This window comes from Salvia splendens, chromosome 3 (genome assembly GCF_004379255.2).
Source record: "Salvia splendens isolate huo1 chromosome 3, SspV2, whole genome shotgun sequence".
NCBI lineage: Eukaryota > Viridiplantae > Streptophyta > Magnoliopsida > Lamiales > Lamiaceae > Salvia > Salvia splendens.
The window spans coordinates 35,219,570-35,229,699 of record NC_056034.1 but is presented as its reverse complement, the minus strand read 5'-3'; the positions used below and the strand labels follow the sequence as shown (position 1 = coordinate 35,229,699).

The 10,130-nt window shown below is 41.4% G+C and overlaps 1 pseudogene; it reads left to right on the top strand.

The window, feature by feature from the left end:
• The first annotated feature begins 6,723 nt into the window (after window positions 1–6,723).
• On the top strand, window positions 6,724–10,130 carry LOC121795792 (annotated as a pseudogene).

Sequence of the window (10,130 nt, the reverse complement as noted above, 5' to 3'; positions counted from 1 at the left end):
ATTTTGTTATTATGGTAGTTTTTATTAATTCACATCTTTTTTTTCCCACTTGTCTATTATGGTTCCAGTTTTGTCTTGATAGCATGAAGTGCCCAATTTGTGGGACTTTCTTTTTATATGCTCTTGTTCTTGCTTTGAATCCTAGTCACTTTTGGGCTTGGATCACGTTTTGGAACGATATATTTTGATTCTATTTACGGGTTGGGGATCTGCCTAAACCCCTCGCCCACACCGAGTGCTTTTGATTAAAAAAAATAAGATTTAAGTATTTATTTTATTTCTTTTTTTTTCTGTTCATTTATTCTTTTGTTATTCTTTTTTTGTCCATACATGAAATCTCTTGTATGAGGGACAAGAATAAAAATTTAGAAAAAAGGGCAAAAATCCACTTCAATCAAAAGTGCTACTGTACTAAATTTTGTGTGACCAAGTCAAATATCTAATCTCATGGAGCATAAGAGCATCCACTACGCTGTCTCTCTACCAATGTTTTAAAAACCGGACCGGACCGACCGGTTCGACCGGTTCAACCGCGAACCGGTAGGTGGTCCGGTCCAGTTAGCACTATAAAACCAGTGACATGTTCAACTGCCATGAACCGTCGAAACCGGCCGGTCGGACCGGTCTGGCCGGGAACCGGAAACCGGTTCAAATGCTTTTCAAAATTTTATTCTGAAATTTTGGCATTGATAGGGGTCGAACTCAAGACCTTCCGGTGAACTTACCAACAATTCTACCACTACACCACAAGGACTTCTTGGTAGTAATATGAACATAAATTATTTTCATATGTTAAACACGAAATATTTATCTATATAAACTAATAATCCGTGTTTAATACGTATATATGTATATTAAGAATATGTGATTAATTATATTAAAAGTTTACTACTATTTGATTATATACTAGGAGTATTTACTAAATATATATTTTTATTTTATGTTTATTCATATATCTTTGTGTATAATATTATTTTGCCGCATTACTTTTTGAAAATAATACTATGAACTTATTTATTTTTATACATAAATATTAAATTTTTTATTTACAATAACTTAGTACTAGTATAATTTATGTATTTAATTATATTTGTTGATAAAAAATTAATAAAATTCTATCATTCACTAAAAATATATTCTTTTTAATTTTATATTCTTTTAAGATAATTCATTTTAATTTTATATATTCTTTTAAGAAATTGTTAATTTTAATATATTTCTTATATTTTAATTATACTTTTACAATCACTAATATTTTATAATATAGGATTTTATAATTATACATAGAGTTTAATACTAGTTTTTAATATTGTGTATTATAATTTATTATTGTATTTAAACTTAACGTCATTAAATATTCTAATATAGTAGTACAAGACTTGTTTTCTATAATAATACTATTAAATGTATAATACTATAATATTTATTGATAAAATATTTGATTAAATTTTATTTTATTATTTACTACTAAATAAATAAATATATATATAAACAGTATTCCGGTTCAACCAATGGTTCGACCAGTGAACCGGTTGAACCAGTGAACCAGTAATGACGCCGGTTCGTTTGCCGGTCCGATTTTTAAAACATTGCTCTCTACCGTCCCCCCACCGTCCCTTAAACTACTATTTAAAGGCCCCACTGTACTTTATTCCTCCATCCCTTAACTAAGGTACGGAACCTGCAACCCTCCGTCCCTTAATCGTCCCTTATTCCGTCCCTTAAATTACTATTCATTTAATTTAATTTTTTATTTTTTTCCAACCAAATTCAATTAAAACAAACACACTTTATTAATAAAAACACTTTATTAAAAAACACACAACATAAAAAAACACAAAACATAATTTAAAATACAAATTTAAAGAAAATAAAAAAACTACTCCGCCGGCTAATCATCCTCCGGAGGCGGTCGAGGTTGAGGGGGAGTCGGAAGGCCAAGTTGTGCTGCCATATGCACAATTCCGTTCCACCAGGCCGCGAATTGGGCGTGCGAGAAGCGGGAAGTGTCCGCCATTGTGGCAGTCATGTACGCCACCATAAGAGCATCTCCAGTGGGCGGATGTCCCACTCGGACATCCACTAGGACATCCCGAAAACACCTCCCGCCACGTCACTAGGACTTCCCATCCCACTACCACGTCACTAGGACATCCCCTTCACAATCCGCCCTTCCCACTAGGACTTCCCGCAATAAAAAAAATCACAAATTCACAAATAAAACAATTTACGTTTACGGAAATAAAATTTCAACACGAATACGAACGGGAAAAATTAACAACTTCATTTAAAAAAACATACATGATTTGAAAAAAAAATTACATAGTAATAAAACAAAAAAAAGTACTAACATCAACGTCAACCCTTCCGCATCCAAACCTCTTCGATAATATCGTTCTGAAGTCGAACATGGGCATCTGTTTGCCGCATGTCGGCAAATGCACGCATCCGCTCGACCTCTCCATGAGGTACCCCCATATTCACATTCGCGGTGGCCACGCCGTGACTTGGACCTGCACCCGTATCATCTTCATTGGTCCACTGAGTCAGTTCCGCACCTTCATTTTCGACAATCATGTTGTGCATTATGATACATGCGTACATGACATCGCCGATGTTGGGAATATACCACTGCCGTGCAGGACCCTTGACTACCGCCCATCGACTCTGGAGCACACCAAATGCCCGCTCCACATCCTTGCGCGCTGCTTCCTGACGGCTCGCAAAGTATGACTTCTTTTGTCCGAGCGGATGCTTGATTGTCTTCACAAAGACGGGCCAGTTTGGGTATATCCCATCCACCAAATAGTATCTCATATTGTGCTGGTTGCCGTTGGCGACGAAACTGATGGCGGGACCAACGCCCGCGCACTGAGCATTGAACAGGGGCGACGACTGGAGAACGTTGATGTCGTTGTTCGACCCGGCGACTCCAAAATAAGCATGCCATATCCACAGCCGGTAGTCAGCTACAGCTTCTAGGATCATCGTGGGATGCTTGGCTTTGAAGCCAGTAGTGTACATCCCCTTCCAGGCGGCGGGGCAGTTCTTCCACTCCCAATGCATACAATCTATGCTGCCCAACATCCCAGGGAACCCGTGCACCGACCCATGCATATCTATCAGGCTCTGGCAGTCTTCGGGGCTCGGACTCCGAAGATACCGCTCACCAAATATCGCTCTCACGCCCGCGCAAAAATTCTGCAGACACTCGACGGCTGTCGACTCGCCAATGTGGAGGTACTCGTCGAACATGTTGGCCGCGCCTCCGTACGCCAGTTGTCTGATTGCGACAGTGCACTTCTGCAAGGGCGTGAGTCCGAGTTTGCCAGCTGCATCCTCCCTGATCCTAAAATACAGGTATCTTCTCTCTAAAGCACCCACGATGTGCAGAAACAGCGGACGATGCATCCTAAAGCGTCGCCAGAATAAGGCTTCCCCAAAACGCGGTTGCGGAGCGAAGTAGTCTGCATACAACCGAATATGTGCAGCAATGTGGTCACGGGGTACTGTAGTTCGACGATGGATCGGCCGAGGTACCGCAGCCTGCTGCCGCCGCTGCGCCCTCTGCTGTAGCAGCCTATCTATCGCACCTTCCACAGCGACCTCCAATTCATTCTCGCTATCACTGTCACTAGACATTCTAGATATACTTGAAATTAGAGATGTAGAGAGAGAAACGTGTTAACACAAGTGGTGCGAATGAAATAAAATTCAACGAGCCGTATATATAGAGTTTTAAAAAAATTAAAAAAAAAATAAAAATCGGACGTCCGACCCGGACGTCCGACCCACGCCACAATGGCGGACGTCCGCCCGCCCGTCGCGCCGACGTCCGAGGACACCCGACGTCCTCACGGGACGTCCGTATCCGACCTCCCCTGTCACAATAGCGGACGTCCCGGTCGCCCGTCGCGCACGTCCGACCGGACGTCCGCCATTGGAGATGCTCTAAGTGTGTCCGAGCCTCCCCGCGAGACCGATCCCGAGGTCACCTGGCTTGATTCGCCTCGGCCCTTCCTCGCTCTAGAAGAATATATGTGTAGTTGTGTTTGAAATGAGGATGAGTGTAGGAGTATTTATAGAGTAAAAAAATAATTTAAAATAAAAAAAATAAAAAAAAAATAAAAAAACTGTATTATTACCGTTAGAAAAAAATTTTAATTTTATTTTTAAATTTTTAAAAAAAAAATCGTTTTTTTTTTTAAATTTTTTTATTGCGCCAGCACGTGACGACGCCCACTCGCGGGCCAACGAGTGGGCGTCACGCACGACACCGGGTCGCGCCACGTCGCATAGGCGAGTGGCGAGACGGCCCGTCGCTTGTCTCGTCGACACGGGACGCGGGACGGGTCGCGGGACGGACGAGACGGGACGGGTGCTGCAACGCGGCGCGCGACGGACCCGTCTCTCCGGCTCGCCGCGTAGTGGATGCTCTAAGTATGAATCGGTATGGGGATTTAGAGCATCCACAATCGTGCTCTTGCCAGCTAGCACGGTTATGGGCCCGATGCCACTATTCCTGCCTGCTCTCTGGCAAGAGCACAACACCCACAGCTATGCTCTTCCGCAAGGACGAGCACAATTCAATTTAAAATTCAATTAAACAAAAACATTTCCATAATATTAAAATTCATTAAAAAAACCACAATAAATATTACAAATAAAATTAAAAATACATAATTAAAATCCTAAAAATTAAAAATTACATAATTAAAATACTTAAAATTAAAAATTACATAATTAAACTCCTAAAAATTAAAAATTACATAATTAAACTCCTAAAAATTAAAAATTCTATAATTATTGGCTAATATTACTCGTGGAAGACTACTGATCCGACGGAACTAACCCCAATTGTTTTTGGAGACCCAATATCATGGCCTCGTGCGTTTGAAGTTGCGTGAGGGTCATAGTTGACCTATCGGCCATATTGAGTTGGCCTAAGAGCATCCGCAGCGAGTTGTTTGGGGGTGGAGGTGGCGCATAGGGAGCGGGTTCGGTGCGACGGCGGCTGGCCGCTGCCTTCTTCCTTCCTTGCGGTCGGTGTTGGGAACCGCTCGGTCCGGCGTCGGGGCTACCTAAGTTAGCACCGGCGAGTTGGCTAGCCACTTCTTCGGAGCCGGCGTCGGATAGGGATACCGACCTTGACCGTTTGGAGGAGCCGCTAGAGGAGGATGTTACGCCTCCCATATACTTCAGGTGCGTCCGCGTATCCTGCCAAACGGTGAGGTACTTGAACGACTTGCAGTTCATGGATTGGTAGGTGCTCAGCACGGCAGTGATGATGTCGACCTCGCTCCGGCCGCTCCCGACATTCCGCTGTTCCTGAAGGAAATAGCCATTGAACTTGCCAATTTCATCGTTGGCTCGGCCGATGGCGTTGCGCACCATAGTCTCGTTGCGCTCGATCGTTCCCGGCGGCCGGTTTTCATTGTACCGGCGAGCGATGCGCCACCAAAAGTGCTCGCTGGATTGGTTCGTACCAACCACCGCATCTTCGAAGATTTCCAAGTACGCCTTGAACAATTTATCCATCTCCGCCGGAGTGTACGGTGTGCAGACACCGCGAGTAGGAAGAGTCAGAGTTTGGGAGGGGCGGTCGGCATAGGCTCCGGTGTCCACCCGTATCGCCCTTCGGAGGCACCTTGATCGTCGATTGGGTATGGCCGGTAGCCACCCGGAACGCCCGAACTTTGGGTTTGAGGAGGGGCCGAATATTCCGTTTCCGGACTAGGAAACGGTTGTGAACCGAACCATTCGGGGTTCCAACCGTGAGAGGGCGAGTGGTCATCGCCTTGGCCGGACATTGTTATGTTGTAGGGTGGAAGAAAGATTGAGAATGGATATGAGAGAATGAAGATGAGAATGAATATGAGAGAATGAATATGAGAATTGTGTAGTTTGATGTGAATTTTTGGGTGTGAAAGTGAGAGTATTTATAGATGAAAGTGTGTATTTTTGGGGGGGAAAATTAAAAAAATTAAAAAGTGGTAAAAAACGGTAATAAACGAATATATTTTCTTTGGGAAGTGAATTTTTTTAAAATTTTTAATTGGTTTTTTAATTAAAAACCGATTTTTAATAAAAAAAATATTCAAAGGCCAGGGCCGTCCCGACAAAATCAGAGGTCATGTGCCAAAATCTAAAATGAGGCCTACCACTATAGAAAAAAAGACAATGCGTTTGCGCTGCTCCCAATCGCAATGGCAGACGATGGCAGGCGCTGCAGAAGCGATCAACGATGGCTCTGGTGAGCTGGTCCCTGTTGTGGCGTTTGTCGATGAGGAACACCGAACACGAACAGGCGGCTCCCAGGTCTACGATCGGGAAAAGAAACCGATCAGAATTGGAGTCACGGTGCTAGAAAAAGGCCTGGGCGTTGCTATACAAGAGAAATAACTTTGTTGGGCTGAAAAAATAGGAATACATGTATATGGGCTGAAATATTTCAGAGGCCCCTGAAAATTGGGGGCCATGTACGGTCGCACAGGCCGCACGGGCCAAGGGACGGGCCTGTCAAAGGCAATGGCTATGTCGTTGCCCAATTGCCATTCGCCACGTGTCCTGATCGAGCAGCGCCGTGCCAGCGGCGTGAGCGCAGCGGCGACGAGCCTCGTCCTTGCCAGCGGCGCGGACGGACGCGGGCCCGGCGCCAGCGTTGTGCATGCTCTTAAGAATAATCTGATCAAATAATATAAAAAAAAAACAGATTCTCCAATCTCCACTGACAATTTTTCATCCAGAAACAGAACACAACAGTATGGCCGGAAGAGGAGATTTACTGGTATTTCTGGCCTTAGCTGCTGTGTCTTCCTCGCTGCTTTTGCCTAAAGCTCATTGCAATTCGGAGGGTGATGCTCTACACCCACTTCGCCGGAGCTTGACCAACCCGGACAACGTGCTACAGAGCTGGGATCCCAACCTTGTCAATCCCTGCACCTGGTTCCACATCACCTGCAACCAGGACAACCGCGTCACTCGCCTGTATCTATCTATCTATCTATCTATCTATCTATCTATCTATCTATCTATCTATCTATCTATCTCTTTGATTTTCATCAAATGTCTCTTTCACTTTCTTCTTTATTTTCGCCTTTTTCTGCTACGTGTTTGCTGGATTAGTAGCTCTGTGTTGTTTGCCTCTTCATTTAGTGAATACATGGAGGAAGCTGCTGCGGTTTTGCTTAATTCATGCTTTAGTTTTGGTTTAGTTACTCAATTTTTGATTTTGGGGGTTGTTATTGAAGAGCCCTAGCTTGAAAGTGAATTCCGCCGCTTGTTTGTTTTTTTTGGTTTTCAATATGGTCATCTCCTACTTAGTATTTCCCCTATTTGTTTTGCATGATGAAGTTTATCTAGTTTTAGGGAATGAGAAAATATGTGTGATTTATGGTTACAAGATTTTCTAAACTTGTCTAATTGTTTCTCAAGGAATACTAGTTCTGTTGATTGAATTCAGTGATATTTTATTTGATTGTATGTTTCTAATGATGAGCAAACAAAACACTCATGTTTTAGGTAGTATTTGGTGTGAAGGTAGAGCACATGTTGAGCTATTAATTTATCATAGATTTAGGGGCTCTTCTGAGTGGGATGTGGTTGGGTCACTGGTGTGTTGAAGAAGGGTTTACTCTGGAAGATTAGGTGATCATATGATTATAGACATAGTTCTAACTAATACTACTAACGAATTCTGTTCTTGTCGTAAATGTTAAGATTTCACAGCGGATTTGGAGTTAAGAATCTCAAAATTTTCACTACTTGGATGAATCCTAATGATTGACAAAAATTTAAAATAGGACACTAAACTATTCATAAAGTGTTTTGGAGTTATTGAGATGAATTAGAGTTTCAACTTGAGCTTATTCATTCATTCCAGTGACATGATACTGAAGTTGACTGATACAGTGACAGTGACATATTGTTCTCTTTTTGTTTGTGGTTTGACTTTCCTCTCTTCCACCATCATATTTGGAACTCTCTTTGTGTGCATTCTGATGATTGTGGACCTAAAACTTCCACTTGGTTATCACTTGGATAGGGATCTTGGCAACTCGAATTTGCCTGGTCATCTGGTGCCTGAGCTCGGGAAACTTGAATATCTCCAATAGCTGTGAGTATCATGTAACATTAGCACTTTTGTTTCTAATTGACAGATGCACCTTTTCTTTTATTCTTAATTCTGCATAAAGTTGGATGCCCATAATCCATGGATGTGTTTTTTCCTTCTTTCTTCACAACCATGTCTATGAAAATATCATTAGATTTGCTTTGCAGCCTACCGTCTCTGTTATTGTAGCCTAATGACTACTGACCTTTTCATATAGGGAACTGTACAGAAATAACATCCAAGGGGCGATTCCTGACGAGCTGGGTAACTTGAAGAGTTTATAAGTTTGGATCTATATAACAATAATATCTCAGGGAATATCCCTCCATCCCTGGGAAATCTGAAATCCCTCGTCTTTCTGTGAGTCTTCACCATCTTAACATTGATATATACATTTTTCATTTTCGATGATTTTGTTAACCTTTTTAATCAAAACACTCGTGGTGCTCTGATACGGATTGGAGGATGGGAAATAGTGTGAAGTTGTTTGGCCAACAAACTTGAAGGATACGGTGGAGTGAAGGGGTTAGGGTTAGCATGATTTTCTCGGCAGCTGCTTTTCAAATAGTTGTTATCTGTTTCCTTTATTTTAGCACTAGAATTGCCTATATATAGAGAGAGTCTCCTGATGGATAAATCATCTTTGGGAGTTAGATTAGTTTTGGGACGGCAGTAGCCGTAGGCCTCTGCAATTATTCTTCGAGAGTTTCATTCCAGATTTGTTGGGTAATCCTTTGGTGCATTTATTCAGGTAGATTTTGTGAGTAAGTTATAAAATCGAGCACCTCTCGTGCTTCATTTAAATGAGTGACAGCCTTTACTCCTATCATACTCACTGCTCATTCAATGTTTACTTCATTTACTGGTTCTGTGGTTCATGTATTTGTGCAAATTATATTTCAATCGAAGCTAACATTTTTCCCTTTATTAAATACTACTATTACTTCTCTTCCCTGAACGTGATGCAATCGTAAATTTTCAGAGTTAACACTTCATTACAAATATAACCTTTTCATCTCTCTCCCAGACGTCTTAATGATAATCAACTACGTGGACCAATCCCAAGGACACTTGCTGGTATACATACCTTGAAAGTTGTGTAAGTGTTGCTGATCTGACTAATACTTAGTTCTTCTAGAATGTTTCTAGCTGTATTGTGTGTGAGCATTACTGATATTTTCATTTGATTTTGTAGAGATGTGTCCAACAACAATTTGTGTGGCACAATACCTTCCAATGGTCCATTTGAGCACATCCCTTTAAACAAGTAAGTTCTTCTGATTCTTGGACATCAATGTCAACTCTGTTTATATGTTTATATGTTTATGTTTTAGCTATGGCTTTTAACTGTATTAGTTCATTTAAACTTCATTGCTGAATATAACATAATCTGGTGTCATCCCCCTGTGTCGTGCCTTACATGATATTGATACACCTAATTATCATCACTGCTTCAACTTTTTATAAATTTCCATTATATTGCATCTAATGTGAGCCTGGAATCATGGATAAATGGCTTCAATATTCTATACACTTACGATCTTCTGCTGATTGAACAATCTGTAACGTTAAGCACTGAGATTTGATATTTATCTTATTGGCTTAGATAAAATGTGTTCAATCTGTAACGTTAAGCACTGAGATTTGATATTTATCTTATTGGCTTAGATAAAATGTCAGTCTAGGCGAATAAAAGGAGAAAAATTTGGTGTTGTAATTGTCATTGCTCTCACTATCTTCATCAATTAGGTTTGGTGACTTCTTTGTTTTTGCAGCTTTGAGAACAATAAGGTCCAGAGCTGCAGGGACTTGCAAGTTACGACACAAACTGCTCTTAGTCAACTGGTACGAGATGCAGAACTTGGCAATAACATATCGTTGTCCTAATTGGTGCCTTTTCCTTCTTAAATGTTTAAGTCGGAAAGATGCCTAGTCTTGTAAGCTTGTTTATATTTTCCATTGTAGGTGAACATCTGTAATTGGAATTTCTTATGGTATTTGAATCTCTTTCATTCCA